This window comes from Mesoplodon densirostris, chromosome 14 (genome assembly GCF_025265405.1).
Source record: "Mesoplodon densirostris isolate mMesDen1 chromosome 14, mMesDen1 primary haplotype, whole genome shotgun sequence".
In the NCBI taxonomy this organism is placed as follows: domain Eukaryota; kingdom Metazoa; phylum Chordata; class Mammalia; order Artiodactyla; family Ziphiidae; genus Mesoplodon; species Mesoplodon densirostris.
In genome coordinates, this window is record NC_082674.1 from 39,412,905 (window position 1) to 39,432,965 (window position 20,061).

Sequence of the window (20,061 nt, forward strand, 5' to 3'; positions counted from 1 at the left end):
ACCCGGAAGTCCCACATCACCCTTTAGTTCCAACACATTTCGTCACCCCGAAGGAAATCCCGTACCTGTTGAGCAGTCACTCTCTCTTACCTCCTGCACCCAGCCCCTCGTAACTGCTAATCTGCTTTCTGCCTATTTGCCTATTCTGAACATTATATAAAAGTGGAATCATATGATTTGCAGCCTTTCCCATGTAGCTTCCTGTTGCTGGGCCCTGTTCTTTAAATGCTGCCATTTGAGACATATTATCTGTGTTGTAGTTTAAAATCATGTGTCGAACGGTTGTATCAAAATGGTATGAGCCCTGACTGGTGGTACACAGCCTGGAGCCCAGGTTTTCTGATCCCGAGTGGCCAGGAAGATGCGTACCCCTGCCTGCCCTAGTGCTTTGAGTCTGGCCCATAGCCTTTCACATTCTCTAATTCAGGAAGCCCTGCCTTCCTGCTTTTCTCCCAGACCCCACTCCCACCCCAAACACACAGCACCTGCCACAGAACTGGGCTGCCCGAGCACACCCAGTGCTAGCTGAGCTGCCTGCAGCTGGCAGAGCGTCTGACCTCCTCTGGCACAAAGGACCCAGCAGGTGCGGCCAGGGACTGCCTCCACGACCCCAGTCATGGTCTCTGCTCAGTCTCCTGAGGTCAAGCCATCAGCATTAAGCATGAGCACCTTCCCCCATGCCCTGTCCTTGTACCCAATCTGAGGTTGTCAGCCCTGGACTAGGGTGTGCCCTGCCCTGTGTGTGCAGCTGAAAGCAGCACTCGCCAGCAGCTTGGATTTTCCTCCTCCTCGCTTGTGATTCCTCAACATGCACACGACAAGCACCAGCGACAGAGGCAAAGACGGATTAATTCCAAGTCTGGGGCTGGCACTGGTACAGACATGGCTAGATACACAAGTAAATGACCGCTGAGGTCTTCTGCTGACTCAGCCCTTGGAGGAGCAGGTGATAAACCCTGGGGCCTTCTGGAGAGCTCTGCCTGCCCAGGTGTGATCTTCTCTTTCAGCTTTCCTACCTGGAAAGCAACTCCCAGCCACTCTTACCAATCTATCTGCTCACTAAGCCAGATGACATTTTGTTACAAGGGATTTTCTGCTCTCAAGGGACCTCCCTCATCAAGTCCAATTTCCTGTCCCTACCTCTGGCGCCTGAATCCCACAGTAGAGGGTCTTTGGGACCGAGTAAAGTCTCTAACAGAGACTCTTTTTACTGCTCCTGGTCTCTGATAGAGGCGGTGCCTGCCAAGGGCTGGCTGCAAGAGTGGTGAGATGTAATCTCCATTTACAAATAAAAACATCGTACTTGATAGGCTGACACAGCTTCCACCCAAGTCTGCCAGCTTCCTCTTCAACCAGATTGCCCTCCCTAAACCCTTCCTTCATAGACATTCCAGAGCCACCTCCAACCCTCGGTATGAATGAGTTTATTCGGCCTTTCCCTGGGAGGGAGACAGAGATTGCAGGCCTGTTCTAGTTGCTGGGTTTCTGCATCTCAGGCTCTGGGTGTGGGTATGAATGAGGTAAGTTCTTTGCCTATGTCCCACGTGCCTCTGTGTACCTGGAAGCAGGTATGCAGTGAAGAGACACACTGCTTTTCCCCTCTCTTGGGGAGCTGTAAGGCTTGCTTCATGCAGTCGGCACCGGTTTTGGTTTAAGTGGTGTGTGGGTTATGGATTCCACGTGCTGTATGTGGCTGAGGTCTCCCGTGCCCCAGTCTGTTCTAAAGGTTTTCCTAGGCCTGGATGGGCTGCTAGTGTATCTCCCCTCTTGCTGTCTTACCCCGAGTGTGACCTAACTGAGATTCAACAGTTTCTTTACTGGGCATTGCGTTTGTTTCCAATCGTTAGGCTGTTATACATGATGCTCCAAGGATCATCTTTGTGTCTGTCGTTGAAATGGCCTCAAAGGGAGCCCGACAAAGACAGGAGGGATGCTCAGAATCCAACTGGGCTTAAATACATTCAAGAGGCGTGGCCCTGCCAGACTGGAAGAGCATGAAAAGAATTCAGAATAGCATTAAGCAGTCAAGAGACAAGTTGCAATGGAGTGCAGAAGGAATGGGGGTGGGAGGGAGGCGAGGTGAGGTTTGCATACTCAGACCAACCTTGATAATCAGGGAAGGTGTCATCCAGGGCGCAGGCTGTGAGACCAGCCCATTTGGAGGGAGTGGACTGGGAATCGCAAAGTTTAAGCAGAGCTACAACATAATTGGGCTCAAATTATCCCTGTTGTCATGAGAAAAATGTCCTTATGTGTCTATTGCTCCAGATCTCATGCCCCAACCAAAGATGTGGTGTATGGGTAACTCTGGCCTAGCAAGAAAGTCACCCCAATTTGCTTAGAATGGTAACCCTGATTCCCTTGAAATGATAAAATTACTGTTCCCTTAGTAAGTTAGAGTTTTTCACCCAGAGAAGGCTTAGAATTAAGTATGAACATGAAAAAGTAAATAAAAATCCTGGTATTGCTAGTTTTTTTTATTATTAAATTTAGGAATAATCTATGTATATTTGGTTTTTAAAGTGTTTGTCTAGAGTAACTGATAGATTAGCCCCTTGAGTCCATTTTTCCCTGCCCCTCCCACACAGTGGATTAAAACAATGACAGTCATAATTTTGCTCTCTTCACTCAGGCAAAATTGGGGACTGCCCAATTTCAAAGGGAAGAGAGATAAAGCGCCACTTTTTCGTGGGGAGTGGCATGATTCTGGAAGGGCCTGTGGGACCGGAAATATTGCTGTGGACCTCCCCAGCTCCCCAGCTTGTCTGGACAGTCCCTTTGAAGCCCTTTAGGTTTTCAGTGGTCGTTTCCTCAAGGTCCCTTTAGCCTCCACCTGGCACCCAGTCCCAATGGCTCATTTGGGGGCTTTATTATGGTAGCATCCTGCTTCCAGGTCCCTCAATCTGTATCAGGTATCTATTGCTGCACAGGAAACCATCCCCAAATGTGGTGCCTTAAAATAACGACAACACTCATTTTTCTCATGAATCTTCAATTTGGGGCAGGACTTGGTGGGAATAGCTCATCTCTTTTTCATTCCGTTCAGCTGAAGCAGCTGGAAGGCTGGGGCCTGGCATCTTCTGGAGGCTTACTCACCCAAATGTCTGGCGATTCATTCCCAGCTGCAGTTAGGCTGAGACCAACAAATCCAACCATACCTTCCCCACGTGGCCTGGGCTCCTCACAACATGGTGGCTGAGTTCCAAGGCCATGTGTCGAGAGAGGGAGAGGCAGATGGAAGCAATATTGCCTTTCATAGCCTAGCCTCATGAATCATACAGCGTCACTTTCACCACATTCTGTGTTGAGGTAGTCACAGAGGCCCACCCGATTTCAAAGGGAGGGGGAGCAGACCCCCGCTCTTGGTGGGGCAGCAGGAAGGTTCTGGAAGCACATGTAGGACCGGAGTTGTTGCTGTGGCCGCTTTGGGAAACTACAAGCCGCCCTATGTCTGCAGGAGTCTGTCCTTGGCTACGGGCTATCCCAGGGCATACAAGCTCCCAGGTGCTTTCAGCTGGGAATAGCAGTGACCAAAGGGCTGTCTTCTAAGGTAGCCACTGGGGTAGGCCCATGGAAGTTGGGGAGGAGGTGCACAGAAACAATCACGGGGAGGTCTAGGAGCTCTGAGAAGCATATCAACAGTGTCTGTTCCAGGAAAATAAAATACTGATAACTCAGAAGTCAAGGTGAATTATATTCCTATTCCTTGTCTCATGCGGTCACAGGCATCTCAGTTTTTCAGGAAACATTAAGTGACAAAAAAAATATGTGAAGCCAAGATCAGCTAGAGGCTCATTTACAGCCAAGAGTTGGCCTGACCTGGCATGTCCATGTCTCAAATTCTTTTGGTCTCTGACCACTCAAGGGATGGACCAGTGGCCCTTCCTTAAATCACACTGTTATTCATCCATGACTTGTTTCGATCCAACGGAGACTGGAAATTAACCATTTTGCTTTTACACATGGTCCTGTATGTGTGCAAAATGAAGAAGCCCTTATCCACTGAACATGTTCTTAAATAAGGTTTTGATAATAGCTACCAAAATCTATTTATGTTTGTTTGTTTTTTTTTATTTTATTGAAGTATAGTTGTTTTACAATGTTGTGTTAGTGTCTGGTGTACAGCAAAGTGATTCAGTACAGCAAAGTGATTCAGTTAGTGTCTGGTGTACAGCAAAGTGATTCAGTGTACAGCAAAGTGATTCAGTACATATTCTTTTTCATATTTTTTCCATTATGGTTTATTACAGGATATTGAATATAGTTCCCTATGCTATACAACAGGACCTTGTTTTATCTATTTTATACATAGTAATTTGTATTTGCTAATCTCAATCTCCTAATTTATCCCGGCCCCACCCCCTTTTCCATTTGCTAACCATAAGTTTGTTTTCTATGTCTGTCTGTTTCTTTTCATAAATAAGTTCATTTGTGTCATATTTTAGATTCCACATACAAGTGATATCATATGGTATTTGTCTTTCTCTTTCTGACTTACTTCACTTGGTATGATAATCCCTAGGTCCATCCATGTTGCTGCAAATGGCATTATTTCAATCTTTTTTATGGCTGAGTAATATTCCATTGTGTATGTATACCACATCTTCTTTATCCATTCATCTGTGAATGGACGTCTAGGTTGTCTCCATGTCTTGGCTATTGTGAATAGTGCTGCTGTGAACATAGGGGTGCACGCGTCTTTTCAAATTATAGTTTTGTCCGGATATATGCCCAGGAGTGGGATTGCTGGATCATATGGTAACTCTATTTTTAGTTTTTTAGGGAACCTCCATACTGTTCTCCATAGTGACTGCACCAATTTACATTCCCACCAACAGTGTACGAGGGCTCCCTTTTCTCCACACCCTCTTTAGCGTTTGTTATTTGTGGACTTTTTGGTGATGGCCATTCTGACCAGAGTGAGGTGGTACCTCACTGTAGTTTTGATTTGCATTTCTCTAATGGTTAGCGATGTTGAGCATCTTTTCATTACCAAAATATATTTAAAGATCTTTATCGGGCCGCTAAGACTGTAGTGTTTTGGGTATGGTGATGTAGCTTCTCTGAGAAAACAACAAGAAAGACTTTGCTCTAAGGATGAGCAAACATGTTCATGGAAAGTGGGCATGAAATAGCTACAGAACATACTTGTCATCTGCTAATGCCAGGAAAACCGTTTAATGTATTTGTTAGGACAGTGTCATGGAGTAGCCTTTTCCTCTCTAAGATAAGGAGGGTTTTTTTGTGTGTTACATCAAACCTAGAAGTTTTTCTCTTACCGTCAAAACATCACAGGCACTTAGACCCCTCTCACCACCACAGTGTAGCTCTGAGAACGCTCAGAGTAAAAGAGGAAGGTTCACTGAGTGTCCCAGGGGTCCCAGGGAAGCATGGGGCATGTGAGATGCCATTTCCAGACAGAGCAGACATCCTTTGCTCTGTAAAGCAGTCTCTGAAGGAGTCAGCCTGGCTCCAGTTCTGACATTGCGGGGAGAAGAGCCTGCCAAGCTACCTCAGTCCTCTAGGCAACTGACTAGACTGGTCTGAAGAGACGCCAGTTTTGGCAGGAACATTTAGGGATCAGCTGCACCACTTACACTGGGCAGTCCACCAGGCAAGCCATGCCCTCACTCCCTTCCAGAAGGACTGTAGCAGGACAGTGGCACTCACATGACCTCATGTAAACATTCAGTCGTATCTCTAGAGACCATGAGTTCCCCAGCTGTCTAAGGCCCCAGGCCTGTGGCTGTGACCTCCGAGGCTAGATTCCATCTACTTTGCTCTTCTAAATCAAGACTCTCTCATTCTGATCCATCTTGGAGTCTTTAATGGAGAAAAGTTTTAATACACAAAGTGTCTTCACTCATCTTATCCCAGGCCTCTGTCTCCTTGGAAAAGTAAGGTGCTATCCCCAACCACAAGAGAAAGCCATTGTAAGATCTCAAAACACATGTCTGGGCAGCACTGAAGGAGAAGGATAATTATCAGCTCTGGGGAAATAAATACAGCAGGCTCTTCCCATGGATTCCAGGGTGGTGTTCTGCCCAGACCTCCCTCCTTCCTCTTCCTCTTTGGTGGATGGCATGGGAATGAGCAGACCTGCTCTAGGCTTTGCTGCTGGGACTTTTCCTTCAGCAATGGGAAGTGCCCCAGATTTGGAGATGGGAGACTTGGAAACTAGCCCCAACTCACCCTTCACTAGCTGTGTACCTGGGGCAAATCCCTTAGCCTCTCTGAGCCTGCTTCCAGCCTAAGCCTGCCTTCCCGCCTAAGCCTGCCTTCCCTTCCTGACAGGGGTGAGGTGGAGGACAGGTGAGATGTGTGGGAAAGAGCTTGGGGAGTTCCAGAACTCTCTGTCCTAATACCAATGGTCATAACTGGTACTGACTCAGCACAAGGTTCCCTGTTTCGGGACGTGGCCCAAGATCTCTGCAGGACCTGGAAGACACAACAGAGTTGAGTGATCCCTCCTGACCACTGAGTTGCCCTGGAGACAGACATTGCAAGGCCTGACTCCCCCGATGCATCCTTTGAACCTCTCAAACATGCAGCCTCTCAGAGCAGGGCTGTGGAAGGGGACGGATGGTGGATACAGTGACAGGAATGGATTCCTCCTGTAACTGGCCACTGACACAGAACGCAGCAAGTTAGCTTGCAGAATTAATGAAGACCTCAGGGAAAAGCAAGAGTTGGGATGAAATGCCAGCTTCATGCTAAGTTGAGTGTGATCAGTGAACTGGAATCTGTGGCTGCTTTGAACTGACCACACTCCCTCTTCAGCTGCCCAGAGCTTCCACCTACCATGACGAGCTCTCAGGAGAGGCTTGCTCTCAGTCACTTCATCTTTGATGCAAATGGCAGCTGCTTGGCCCTTCTTCAGGTGTCTGCTGTCCTACTGCAGAGTGGGCGGTTTTGGCCCCAGGTTAAGGGCTATCAGCTCCTGACTAGCAGGTTGGAGAGGGTTTTTAGGGGCAGGAGATCTCCCTGGTGTCCCTGAAATTCCTTACTTTCTCCATCTTGGGGTCAGGCTAACCTTGGAGAACCCTGAGATCTGGGCCACAAGATATCTTGGGGATGATTTTCAACTTTCAAATGAAAGAAGCAGGTCTGGAGAGGATCTGCACTCTGATCCAAATGGGACGCTTGGGGCTCCTTTGACAAGTCCAAGCATCACCACTTGAAGCCCAGCTGGTTTGCTCAGCTGTCTGTAAAAACAGGCACTTTTATTAGAATGGAGCCTCCTCAAGGTCAAAGGCCTTTGGGGGAGGGATACCAGGAGTCCAGACATACCAGGGATGAGTCCGGGGATACCAGGAGAGCCCCGAGGCAGCGTGATTTCAGGAGCTGGGAAGGAAGCCTCCCCTCCTCACCACCCATTATTAAAAAAAAAAAAAAAAAAAAAAGTTGTAATTTGATCCTTGGACTGCAGCTAAAATGCAAATTCCCCTGGGAGGGTCACAGTACTTTAGTTACTGGTAATTTATCTTCCCCTGTGAATGAGCTCTAGACCTACTCTTGGAAATCTTTATTGGAAAAAGCAGGTGGGCCCTGGAGGATACTGAAGGCCCGGAGCTAACAGTTATGGAGTGAGTGCCAGAAGCCAGGCACTGTTAGACACTAAGGTTGTTCTCTCTTGTTGGTCTCACAATAATTAGGCAGGATGGGTCTTATCCCCTTTGTATAGATGAGGAAATTGAGGCCCAGCAAGCCATTTGTCTAAGGTCAGTCAGCCAGTAGCCGACACAGCTGGGACTGGAACCCAGATCAGTCTGGCCCCGAAGCTGTGAGGATCTCTCTACCCGCGACTCCTTCCCCAGCTCAGAGGGGAAGGGTGGGGACCCAGACACCTTAATGCACAACCCCAGGACTTCAAGTAATTGAAGTCCTATTCCAGGCCACCGTGTGCTCTACATGGCGGTTAGTGCTCTGAGTCTAAAGGAAGAAATCCTAGAGCAGTCGTTCTCAAATCTGCACTGTGCCTTAGAGAGCTTGTTGAAACACAGTTGGCTGGGCCCCATCCCCAGAGTTCCTGACTCAGTAGGTCTGGAGTGAAACATGAGATCTGCAGCTAAAACAATTTCTGGGTGATGCTGATGATGCTGGTCTGGGAACCACACTTTGCAAACCACTGACCTAGTGTGTGTCTCAGGGAGTTCCTCTCTGGCTGAGGGCAGGATGTGCACTTGTAAACAAGCAGAGAGCTTTATTAGATGGGGGTGAGGATAGACTGCTGTAGTAGAGACCCAACAATAAAGTTGTGGCTTAAAGAACATAGAAGTTTCTCCCTTAGTGACAATCTGCAGTGGATATTGTAGGGCAGCACCCAGATCCCGCCTTCAAGGCTGAGGTACCGCTTCCCCAGTGCTTGGGGGCTGGGGTGGGGAGTTGTTGAGGGCTCATAGCTGAGTCCATCTCTGAGAATCGCCCTTGGCGAAAGGAGCTGCCTCACCCAAGTTACGGCCTTTGCGCAGGCAGCCTGCATCCCCAAAAGACTGGTAGATATGGAGAACGAAGGTCCCACCCCTTTGTCTCCATCTGGGACAACTCTGAAGGGCCATCCTAGATCCAGAGCTCCCCGCTGGATCAGCTGAGGACCCTTGTCCGACTTCACTGCAATTCACCTTCTGCTCTTGTACCTGGCTGGTGCCGTTCCTGAGTGGTGTAGCCTAGTACACCTCCGGGACCGTCTGTTCTAAGTGAGCTGACCTAAGCCACAGTCTAAAGAGAGCTTTCCTGGTTGGTGGGTAGCTTGGCCGTGCTCAGAGGCCCAGGTTCTCTTCATCTCATTTCTTTGCCATCCCTTTGGCTTTGCCCTTAGCTGAAGCCAGACTGCAGGTTCCTCTGTGCTCCAGTTTGTGGAAACTGGAAAGAGAATGTAGAGGAGGCCCAGTTTGCCAATGACACCGGCATGGATGTGGCACACATCATGCACACAAGTTTCTCAAACTCAGTCACATGGCTGTGCACTCCCGCAGGGAGGCTGGCAAGCAGTGTGAGCTGGCCAACCACTCCAGGATATAGCTCCTACTCTGGAAGAAGAGGAAAAGAGATGATGGTGGACGTCCAGGGGTCTCCATGGCAACCTCTGAATATGAATTTGTGTGGCCCCAACTCCATGTGCCACAAAGGTCTGCAGCTGGAATAGCAAACGTGAGCCATTTACTGGGCACAGAGATCCGTAAAGCATTGCCATTCACAAGGAGGAAAGCCCCAGTGGCTACTTGAGAGGCTGCTCACCACGGGTCAGCATAAAAAGCTACACTGTTGATTTTGCCCACTATCTACAGTGCAGGTGTAACTCTAGACATTTCTCTGAAAAAGTTTAGCCGGTGTAAGTGAGATAAAGTGACCTGATAGAGATAACCTTCAGTAGACTCAATAAAAAGAAAATCATTCCCAAGCTTCACTTTGTCATCATTAGCCACAGATAACTTGTAAAACACCTTCCTTTTGATCATGACACACGTGATTGCCTGCTTTCACCTGTCCCCTCCTCATCCCAGGGTGGGGGACACGGAGGACGGGCTTGACTGTGCTCCAATGAGGAACTGGTTTATTGCACCTGGATGGGGCACGCTGTCCTCAGTGGTCCCAAGAAGTCTTGTCAATAGACCTGGAGCCCAGGTGGCATCATGCTGACCCTGCCATTCCCCCCACCCTCCCTTACCCAGCTTAGAGTCCCTGGTCCATCTTATTAAGCCTTTGTTGCAATTACCGTTAACTTCCTTGCCTCCCTCCCCGTCTGTTAAACCCCAGCTCCTCCCCGCTGTGCTGGAGAAGCTGAGAGCTGCTGTAGAAGAGCTTGTATCTGGGCTGCGTGGCCTCTTTCTCTTTATGACCCCAAACCTCACGTGTGCACTGGACACCAGCAGGCCATCGTCACACGGCTTCCTAGGAGAGCCCTGTCCTGCCTGCCCTCACACCCATGTTCCCTCTCCACCTCATCCTTCATGGAGAAAACAAACCATTAGGCACAAACTCCTTCACTGACCTCTCCCCAGTACCCGCCTTGCCCACCTGCCCTTCCCTCCTGTCACAATGGAAGTTCCTATCTGAGGCCAAACCTTAGATAGGAACTTCTTGGTCTGTAAATCCTACCCCCCAAACTCTGGCGTTTCTATCTTCAGCCCTGCCTTCTCCCCGAGCTGCAGGGTCCATATCAAGCGTCTCCACTTGGTATCCAATGGGCAGACCAGGGTCTGAAGCGGGAGACACAAAGCCAGACCAGTCTGACTGCTGCTGGGGTCAGTCACAGAGGACGGTGCCCTCAGAGAAAGAAGACTCACCCTCACCCCAAGCCTGTTAGAGAAGACATTGCTGAGTTGGGAAGATCAGTGAGAGGAAGAAGCCTTGAGAGGTCATTGCCACCAGGAGGGAGATTCCGACCTGACCTGTCCGGTGTCAGTCGCCGCAGGGTAGACTATAGCCTGGAGAGGTTTGGCAAGGGCCTCCTCCAGCTCTGCTCTCAACAAGCTGTGCCAGCGGCTGCCCTGTGGCCTCTGAGATGAGCCACCTCGCTGGGGGGACTTCAAGGCCGGCCTCTTCCTGGGCAGGTGAGGTGGGAGGCCAGGCTTGAGTCTTTGTCCTGCTCCATCTCAGGGGGTGTCGGGGGGGATTTGCCGATAGTCTTTGTCCCGGTGCTGCTTCTGGAGAAGGGGACCAGAGCGGTGATGAGGGAGGTCCCCCGCTGCCTGCCTGGGGCATCTGGGAGCTCTGGGTTCCCAGACTGTCCACAGACGCACCTCATTAGGAAGCTGCCTGGTGCTGGGTGCGGGGACAGGCTGTTTGTTCACCCTGTTCACTGACCCATCCCCTCTCCAACTCCCCACTCTTTCCAAGCAACCTGTTCCTTGGCCAGCATCTGGGAGCCAATTTATTCAGGCCCTGAGGTTTGTTTTGTTAAGGATTTTAAAATGTATTAAGAAATGTGCAAAGAGCTTTGTCATCACTTTCCTCTTTCAAATTTATCTGAGTGACCGGATCAGGAAGTCCCTGCCTGTCTCTTGCCCTGGCAGGCCCCCAGGGGTAGCTGGGTGTCCCAGGGGCAGGAAGTGGGGTCTTAGACCCCTTCAAGCCATTGCTCTGGCCACATATCCTGCCTGGGCTGTAATGAGCTGAGCCAGCAGGAGGGGACGGGGGGACACTTCTCTCTGTTCTGTTTCTTCACTCCCTGTATTACAGGGGCTGTTAAGTGTCCAGAAGGCAGAGCCTGGGACTTTGGGGCCCCCTGGCACCCTGGGTGCACTACAAGACACAAGGAGGACTTGAGTCATGAGACCCCTGAGAAGAGAAGGCGACGCGTCCGTCTACACCCTCTCAGTGGGTCTGTTTTCCGCCCCCCGCCTCCGATGTGCCTCTGGCACAGGTGCAGGGCACGGGCCGGAGTTCACCAGGGCCTGTCCTGAGCACTCTTCTCCTGGCTGTGGACGGGATGTTTGACGTTGCTCTGAGCTGGGCTCAGGCACTGAAGAGAGACGCTCATCTCAAGATGGTTTACAGGTTATGATGGGTTCACCTGTGTCCTCCCATGATATGTCGAAGGCCTAACTCCCAGTACCTCAACACGTGACCTTATTTGGAAACAGGGTTGTTGCTGATGTGATGAGTTCAGATGAAGTCAGACTGGAGTAGGGTGGACCCCTGATCCACTATGACCTGTGTCCTTATAACAAGAGGACAGAGCCACTCGGGCAGAAGACCCTCACGTGACAGTGGAGACAGAGACTGGAGTGATGCATCTGCAAGCCAAGGAATGCCGAGGGCTGCCCGCAAACCCCAGGAGCTAGAAGAGGAAGGAAGGATTCTCCCCGACAGGTTTCCAAGAGAGCAGGACCCGGTCAATACCTTGGTTTCAGACTTCTGGCCTCCACAGCTGTGAGACAGTGCATCTTGGTTGTTTTCTGCCACCCAGTTTGTGGTGCTTTGTTACAGCAGCCCTAGGAAACAAAAGACAGAGGTGAAAGCCACCTCAGTCCAGAGCACCCATTTAAAGAGCAGTGACGTTGTCTGTGCCCTGCCAGTCAGTCGTGCCAGTATGACCCCTCCATCAGTCATCCTCCCCAAGTCTGTCCCACTCATTGCTCCACTCCCAGAGGCCCTAGATGTGGTGCGATCACAATCAGGGTGAGTGGGTCCTGCGTGACAAGCCCCACTGGGATCTCGGGCAGAGGTCAGGCCTGGGGTCAGGGGCTGGGGTCATGTCTGCTGCAAAGCCTCATTAGGGGCCACTCCTGGGAAATCTACAAGACACGTTTGCTCCCTGAGTCCACGTGGTCCAAATGAATGCCTCAGCCAAACAGAAATGATCACAGGTCACAAATCTTCAGAATCAACTGGAGGATACTCGATGTCCTGAATGTTAAATTTGTGAGTGCTGTAGGTGTGCCAAAGAGTGAGGGGTCCCCGTGCCATTCCAGCATGCGTCCAGCCTGCTTGAAGGGTGCCCAGTGGCCCTGGGTGTGCAGCCCTGTCTCCTGGGCCGTGTATCATGTGTGGGGATTCTGCTGTGCTTCTCTCACGCTCACCACCAACTCTGAGAAAACTCAGCTTTCCTAAAATGGCACCTGGCCACTCTGAGAAAAAATTCAAGTCTTCAGTAATAACAATAAGCTGCATTTGTTTGCCTCCTAAACTCTGTTCCAGGTACCATCCCATTCTACCTTCACAACAGGCAGATGTGGCCTTTTATCCCCTTGTTGTGGATGAGGACACAGAGACTCAGAGAGGTTGAGGACTTGACCCAAGGTCACACAGCTGGTGATGGGCAAAACGGGAACTTGAGCCCCACTCTGTTTGACTCCAAAGCCCTGACTTTCTCCACTGGGTCCTGATGGGGACTCACTCCACCCTCCTCACAGAACAGCTGCCTACTTTCCAACAGGAGCCTTTTAGAAAACCATAACTCTTAGGAATTTCAGGCACCATGACACGCAGCAGTTGGAAAATGTTGGTGCAGCAAGTCCTTCTGGGGCAGCCTTTATGCCTATGAATTCAGAAAAGTCTCGACGCTTAGTTCTGGGTCTATTTTTAGCTCCTTTCACCCTTGCCAGGCATGGCCTGAAGTTCTATTGGCCGCCCCGAGCAGAGCTGCCAGGAAGATTGAACTCTACTTATTAAAATGTTCGTGGCATTTGAGACGAGGAGCTTTTCCCAGTTAATTCTAATCTGTCAGTATTCACTTTTTCCTTTGAAGCCCAAATAGCAATGTATCACCTCCCTAAACAAAGGGCCAGCATTGACTTTGACCCCCTCTTTGGGTTAGAGTCATGGGAGGTGTCAGAATCAGGAAGCTGGGGCTCGTGCTCATGTGTGTAGGGGAAAGATCATGGGGTTACATAAATTATATGGCACCTATTCCATGGAAAGCAGTGCAGCTATTAAAATGCCAATGTATTTATCAATAGGAAAAGTCATTTGTAATATATTGCAGAGTTAGAAAAAGAAGTTACAAAACTGTGTGTAGCATAACCCATTTTGTATCTAAAAATATATCTACACCCAAAAATTACCAGGAAGGCATATTCTGACACAGTTATAATTGTTATTCCTGGGTGCTGAGATTATGGATAATTTTCTTTTGTCCACTTATCTGTTTTTTCTTCTAATCTCCCCCCACCCCAGTTAAACATGTATATGTTTAAATGTAAACACAACAAATTTACTGATATATGTGGAACTTTAACAGCAAACCTTGTGCCTGAATTTCAGTGGATACCGGTCCCTCTCAAATCAGGTCACAGTAAACTTAGGTTTGAATGAATTTCTATCCAGGCCCATATTCTATTCATTTTTTTTACCTAGTTTTCTATTTTGAAAACTTAAAGCCCACAGAAAAGTTGCAAGAATGGTACAATCAGCACCTCAGGTCCTTCACCTAGATGGATTGATTGATTGCATTTTCGCCACATTTGCTTTATCTCTGTATGTTGTTATATGCATTTCTAACGCCCCAATATCTGACACTGTTTTCTGTGAATGAATGAATGGCTGCAGTAGCAGGAAGGTCAGTCCTTAGTGAGCAAGGTGGCTTGTGCAGCAGGTGCTACCTGAAGTCCAGCTGGTGGCAGAGGAGAACCAGAGGCAGAATGGCCCCCCAGGCAGAGAGCAGCATGAACAAAGTCTTGGAGGGCGGCAGCATGGAGCTTCTACAGAGCTGACCGACAGGGAGTGGGATGGCAAGTGGAGGTGAAGCTGAACACATGAGCACTGGCGGGGGAGGACCCAAAAGGTCTCAGCTACCACCCAAAAGTATCAAAGTGTAAGGGGAGCCACTGAGGTTTTGTGTATTTTAAAGATCTCTCTGGGAACTTCTCTGGTGGTCCGGTGGTTAAGACTCTGTGCTTCCAGTGCAGGTGCAAGGGTTTGATCCCTGGTCAGGAAACTAGGATCCTGCATGCTGCGCAGTGTGGCCAAAAAAAAAAAAAAAAAAAAGAAAGAAAAAGAAAGAAAAGATCTCTCTGCTGCCATGATGAACATGGACTTGAGAGGTACAGGCAGAGGGAGAACCAACAGCTCTTGAGGTGACTGCCTGGGTTTGGGGAGGCAGGGAGCAATCCAGGACAACTCCAGGGTCTGGTTTGGAACATGTGAGTAGAGACCAGTGCTGTTTCTCTAGGTGGGGAGCGCAGAAGGGGGAAAAGCCAGTGGTAAGGGGTGGGGGAGGAGGGGAACTGCTGACTTCAGTTTGGGTACATTGTGGTTGAGTAGCCTGTGGGTTATCCAGATGGAATTGCCCAGCAGGCAACTGACTATAGGTCTTGAGCTCAGGACCAAGGACAGGTCTGGAGATGGAAATTTTGGAATCCTAAGAATCAAATGGGTAGGATGACCACCATCATGGTTGGCCTGGGATGGTCCCTGCTCATGTCTATGTTGTAGCATATTTATTAATAGCTCCCCCTTTTACTTGTCTGGTCTGGACAGTAATTTATATGGTCTCCCTGAAAAGTTGAGACTGGTTGCTTCCTGTCTTCACCTGATACTCACCACTCCCTGGCTTGGCCTGGCTCTGTGGGTGCCTTCTCCTGTATGTGATTAATTACTAGAGGTCTGTGTCCTCTATCCTTGGTTATTTCCCACCGTGTTTCACGTGCTACATTTCGAGTAGACGGTGCCTAAGAAACATCTTGGCTCCATGCTGCCCACCTCCAAGCCTTTGTTCATGCTGTTCTCTGCCTGGGGGGCCATTCTGCCTCTGGTTCTCCTCTGCTACCAGCTGTGTCTTGTGGTTGAGAGATCCACAGGTCCCCATCTACTGAGGAGAGAGAGGGTGGGAGAGGTTCTGTGGGTTACCTTGCTGGAGGCTGGTGGATTGAGATGCCCCTTTGGTCCAAGCTCCTACTAGGTATGGAATTTAGGAAACATTGGAGAGGTGAGGAAACTCTAAAACATTCCCACCTTGCTCCTTTCCCTCACCCCCTGCTTGGGCTGCAACAGCTGGAGTGCTGATAATACCTGTCCCCCAGAGTGCCTCCTCAGAAGCCCCGAGGGCAGCCAGCCCTGAATGAGTCCTTCTGGAGCCCAGGTGATGGGCTGATGAGAGCCATGCCCTGGACAAGCCCTGTTCCCTCCATGTGGCCTTTGCTTCAGCCAGACAGCCCCCAGATGTATCCTGAATACTTTTGCCTGTGGGACCAGAAATGCCCTTTTCCCAGGCCCTCATGCCCCCCAGTCCATGTCTAACTGTTAAACTGTGTCTACCCGGGACTTCCCTGGTTGTCCAGTGGGTAAGACTCGGTGCTCCCAATGCAGGGGGCCCGGGTTTGATCCCTGGTCAGGGAACTAGATCCTGCATGCATGCCGCAACTAAGAGTCTGCATGCCACAACTAAGACCCGGTGTGACAAAAATAAATAAATATTTAAAAAATCAAATCAAATCTACCTACCCTTTGGGGCTCACTCTCCTGATGCCCCAGGAGACCGTCTTGGATCCATCCCTGCTGGATGCAATGCTCACTTCATCTGGAATGTCCCAGTGACATCCACTGCCTTCCTCATTGTTTCGTCTGGGCTTTTGTCTTACTCCTTGGAAGTCAGGGTGGAGACACTTTTGCATTTTTGTATTTCTCTACAATGCCAAACATGGGAGTAATTACTTCATGATGTGTATGGAAAGTGTGTGAGTTCAATCGCTAGGAATTTAGTCTCCATATAAGAGGGCACCGTTGAAGGTCATGAAGCAGGGAGTAGAAGGATGAAAGCAGAATTTACATTTATTCACTCATTCAACAAGTATTTCTTGACAACCTCTATGTACTAGACACTGTGGTACATAGTGGATTTAAAGAAATAACCCCTAGCGTCAAGGACCTCATTATTTAGATGTGAGAGGGAACAAGACAGATGTAAACAGTTACCAAACAATGCAATAAGTACCATAATAGTGACAAGACAGTGCATAGTGGAGTCGGGAAGTGCTTCACCAAAGAAGGAACATTTAAGCTGGGTCTTGAGGCATGCATAGGAGTTTGCCAGACATCAGGGAAAGGGTACGGCTGATAGAGGGAATAATAAGGGCAAAGTCATTGAGCCCCAGAAATGATTGTATAGGGGACTGAAAGAATTTCAGTGCAAGGGGTGAGGGGGAAACAAGCATGTCAGGGGACGCAGGGAGATGGGGCAGAGGAGAAGGAAAGGGGCCTGCACTGAGGCAGAGGGCAGGGTTTTAAAGAGAGGTAAGTTGTGCTGACTGTAGCAGTGAGGAGAGTGGAGACAGGTAGTTGTGAACACGCAGCTGCTCCCCATCGTTCACCTGGGGCTGCCCTGAACTCCTGGTCATGGCTGCTTTACTTTGGATTCTAGGTCCCTACAGGGAGCTGCCTGTCCCATACCCCTGAGTTGCCAGCAGCTGCTACAGGTCCCGGCCACCTCCTCACCTACTCTCCTGGTGAGAGAGACCTCGGCAGGACTGGTCTCTGGGCTGAACCCTCCACCAGCAAGGAGGTACGTGTGCCCCTAGGGAGTGGGCAGATGGCGAGGACTGCCCTCCCAGCTGGGCAGCCTCGCTGGGCTGGCAGTGCTGTTTCTAGTGTGCAGGAGATGGCAGGGGCTGGCAGGCCAATGTTCGCCCTCCCGGTGTCCACACTTGGTAACCCCACCTGTCTCCAGCCAACCGTGTCCTTGCAGATGAAACTGGCGGAAGGAAGAAGCTGGGCCCGGAATTGGCTCCCTGAGTTTTTTTTAAGTCACACTTTGATGTTTCCTGTTCTGTTGGCTGACACCAGTAGTCCTTTTTTACTACCTCTTATATGCTTCCTACCTACTCTTGGTCATCCCGGGTGCAGGACGGTCCCCTCCCCTGACCCCCAGCACTTACCCAGTCCCTCTTCCTCTCTGGTCTGTTTGGAGAGCAGGCTGGCCTTTCTGTCCTGTTGTGAATGTTTACACAAATGGAAAATGTCAGTTTAATCTGTAAAGGAGCTCAGGTGGGAAAGTTCCCAAAGCAAACGTCCAAAGGTGCAGTGTGTTTCCCCTGAGGGTGGTCCACGGGGAGAAGCTGGTGCAGTGTCAACTCACAGCCTCACATTTATTCAGCACCCTCTGTGGGCAAGAGCCCCTGCCCTCCTGGAGATTCCAAAATAAATAGACACATCCACAGCCTGTTATATCCCGAAGTCAATGTCACAGTGCTGTGTGAGCTCTCGGGCAGGCGCTACTGGCCCTGGGCGCAGGCAGAGAAGGTTTCGTGGAGGAAAGGCTCACTGTAAACTAGGCTGGGAACCGGGGTGGGAAATGGAGATGCTTCCAAGAGGAGGAGACATGAGGAGTGGTGAGGGCATGTCAGGCTGGAGTAATGGTCTGACCACAAAGCTGAAAGGAGAGCTCAGGGACATAGGTGGCAGGTCTGGAGGGTGTTGGACAGACTCAGAGGGCCTTGAATGTCTGTCCAGGGAATTAGGTCCTTCTGTGTGCAGGAGAGGAAGTGAGGCATGTGAGTGGGCACTTACATCTAGTACTAGTCTTCCTGGTGGATATCTCTGCGGCCTGGACCCGTCTGAGTTTTAAAAGATGTTGATGCTTCTTATGTGTATCACTGGATGAACTCGTTTCTAAAATCCCATTAGCTGTAAAATAACCATGTTTCTGAGGTAGGAGAGGATGGTGATGTAGTGAAGGGAAAACTTTTCCTCTACCCTTATAGGTTCAGTTTCCAGAGCCTGTTAATTAAAATGACAACAGACATTAACAGGAGGAAAATGTTTTATTTACATGCATCATGCATACATGTGGAAGTGCTCAGTGCTGAGTAGCTCAAAAGGGTGGTTAGAATTGGGGGTTTATATACCTAATTTAGTAGAAGAATGGAAGGGAGAGAAAAGACTCTTATGGGGAGAACAAATGGGTTTCTTTAGGAAAGACAAATGGGCTTTTTAGGAGAATAAATGGGAGATAAGAGAATCTGTGACAATGTTTGTCTATACAGGTACGAGTGGACTTTACCTCTTCTTCAGGGCCAGAACTCCCCCAGAGAGAGTTAATAGGTTGGCAAATTATGGTATATTTGCTCTTGGTCTCTCTCTTAGAAGCAGACCCATCCCAAAGAGGGAATTTATGGCAGTCCTGATTTCTCAAAATTTCTGCTTTTAGTCGGATAGGGGAAGCTCTGAGAAGGCTTCTTTCTGCATCTGTTGAATCTCAACTGTCTACAGCTGAAAATAATCGTTATACCAATTCTGGGGTTCTGAGTTACTCCCCATGGTGAAATGGGTAACATGCAGGAATTCCTGGCCAGTCAGAGCTAACTTTCACAACTAGAGGAAACCAGTGACTGAAGATTCATTCTCACTGTGTAGACCACTCATCTGAATCACTGGGGTTCAAAACAATCACAGCTTCAAAACAAAACTGATGCTGGGGAGTGGGGAGACTTTTTTGGGATTGAATGATCCAGATAATTGCAGTGGTGGTGATGCCCTCCCAGCATGCCCTGGGGCGGTGGGAGCACATTAGTCACGAGTTGGGGTAAGAAGAGGTGGTTGAGGAACAGGGAATAAATAAAAGCGGTGAGCAGTCTTGTCTCCAACAGGCCTGCAAGGGCGGGCTGTTGGTTGAGGGTGGCTGCCAGCTTCCCAGGCAGGGAGACATGAGTCACACCCTGAGACACTGACCTGCCAGCACCCGGCCTCTCTAGGAGAAAGAGGGGGGAGGCAGGTGCTGGTGATTCCAGATGCCAGGCTTGGCCTCTTGCCTTAGCCTTGGGCTTGAGATCTTTGTCATCCCTCATTAGCAACCTTTGCAAAGCGACGTGACTGACTGGCCTCTGTTCACAGTTCTTCTGCCGCTCTTTATCCTTAAACCATCAGAAGCTCTACTTCTGACCGTAAGAGCTAGAGCCACCCAGTCATTGTTCTGGTCATAACCAGAGCATTCGTACCTTTGGAGCTGCCCCTTGGGACTATTCTCTCTTTGCGACGGTGGGGGCTGGTTTGTGAAGATGGGAGGGAGGAATGACTTGTGTTACTGTCTTCACAGCAGCCTGCTCTTCCCCAAGGCTTCAGTCTGCTCTCATTCCCTTCCCCTGTGTGACCCTTAGCCTGTACAGGAGGTCTTCTGGCCAGAGAGGTGGTCTTTTCTAATGTTCTGAGAAGAACATCCAGACCCTCACCCTGGAAAGGTAGCACCTGAAAAGCTACTCGTTGCTGGGTGGCATTTCCAGATACCATGTCATGCAAGAAGGGCCAGGACCGCTCCAGCTGAGGGCAGACACTTCCCTCTGGGACCCACTTTCAAGGCGCCGGAGGCCAGAATCAGTCTCCTCCTGCCCTCCCCCATCTTCCTGGTACTGAGTACTAGAGTTAGTGCCCCTTTTAATCTCCACTCTGTGTTCTGCGGCCTCCTAGGTCGCAACCTCACCCCCGCCCAGCACAGTCCCCTCTCCCTCACTTAGGTCTGTGCCTACCCCCTGCTCTATGCCTGGCCTCAGGTGGGTCTGGAGCTTAGGGCCAGTGTCACAGGCTTTAGCCTTGCTGGGGGCAGCCTGGGTGGGAGCTGAAGTTGGGAGTCTTTTGGCAACCTCGGCAGAGAAGGGCTGAATCTGAAGTAGCTGAAGGCCAATATTCTGC

The 20,061-nt window shown here is 49.8% G+C and overlaps 1 long non-coding RNA gene across 3 annotated transcripts; it reads right to left on the minus strand.

The window, feature by feature from the left end:
- Positions 1 to 4,094: 4,094 nt before the first annotated feature.
- LOC132501983 (uncharacterized) lies at positions 4,095 to 15,983 on the minus strand. 3 transcript variants are annotated; one of them, XR_009534369.1, is made up of 4 exons: positions 15,886 to 15,983; positions 15,145 to 15,250; positions 11,845 to 11,936; positions 4,095 to 10,646 (listed from the first exon to the last, which is right to left on the minus strand). It is a non-coding gene; the product is annotated as an uncharacterized LOC132501983 (long non-coding RNA). The 3 variants fall into 3 exon arrangements; XR_009534366.1 differs by having other exon boundaries at positions 15,145 to 15,253; XR_009534367.1 differs by lacking the exon at positions 15,145 to 15,250 and having other exon boundaries at positions 15,886 to 15,978.
- Between the last annotated feature and the right edge of the window lie 4,078 nt (positions 15,984 to 20,061).